Raw genomic sequence first — 392 nt, forward strand, 5'->3', positions numbered from 1 at the left:
TGATTATGACCTTTGGATATGGCATGCTTATTTTGGTTTGCCTGACACCAATAACGATATTAATGTTTTAGAGTCATCACATTTATTTTCCAATCTTGCTAGCGGTATTGCGCCTCCCGCCCATTATGTTATTCAAGGAAAAGAATACGATATGGATTATTACTTAGCTGATGGTATATATCCTAAATGGTCTACAATTGTTCAAACTATTCGTGATCCTCATTCCCAAAAGAATAAATATTTCGCGATGAAACAAGAATCGTTTCGAAAAGATATTGAATGTTCATTCGGAGTTTTGCAATCACGTTTTGCAATTATCGCAGGACCGTCATATTTTTGGAGAAAGGAAGTGCTACATGATATAATGACTACATGTATTATACTGCACAACA

Source organism: Solanum tuberosum, unplaced genomic scaffold (genome assembly GCF_000226075.1).
Source record: "Solanum tuberosum cultivar DM 1-3 516 R44 unplaced genomic scaffold, SolTub_3.0 scf00120, whole genome shotgun sequence".
In the NCBI taxonomy this organism is placed as follows: domain Eukaryota; kingdom Viridiplantae; phylum Streptophyta; class Magnoliopsida; order Solanales; family Solanaceae; genus Solanum; species Solanum tuberosum.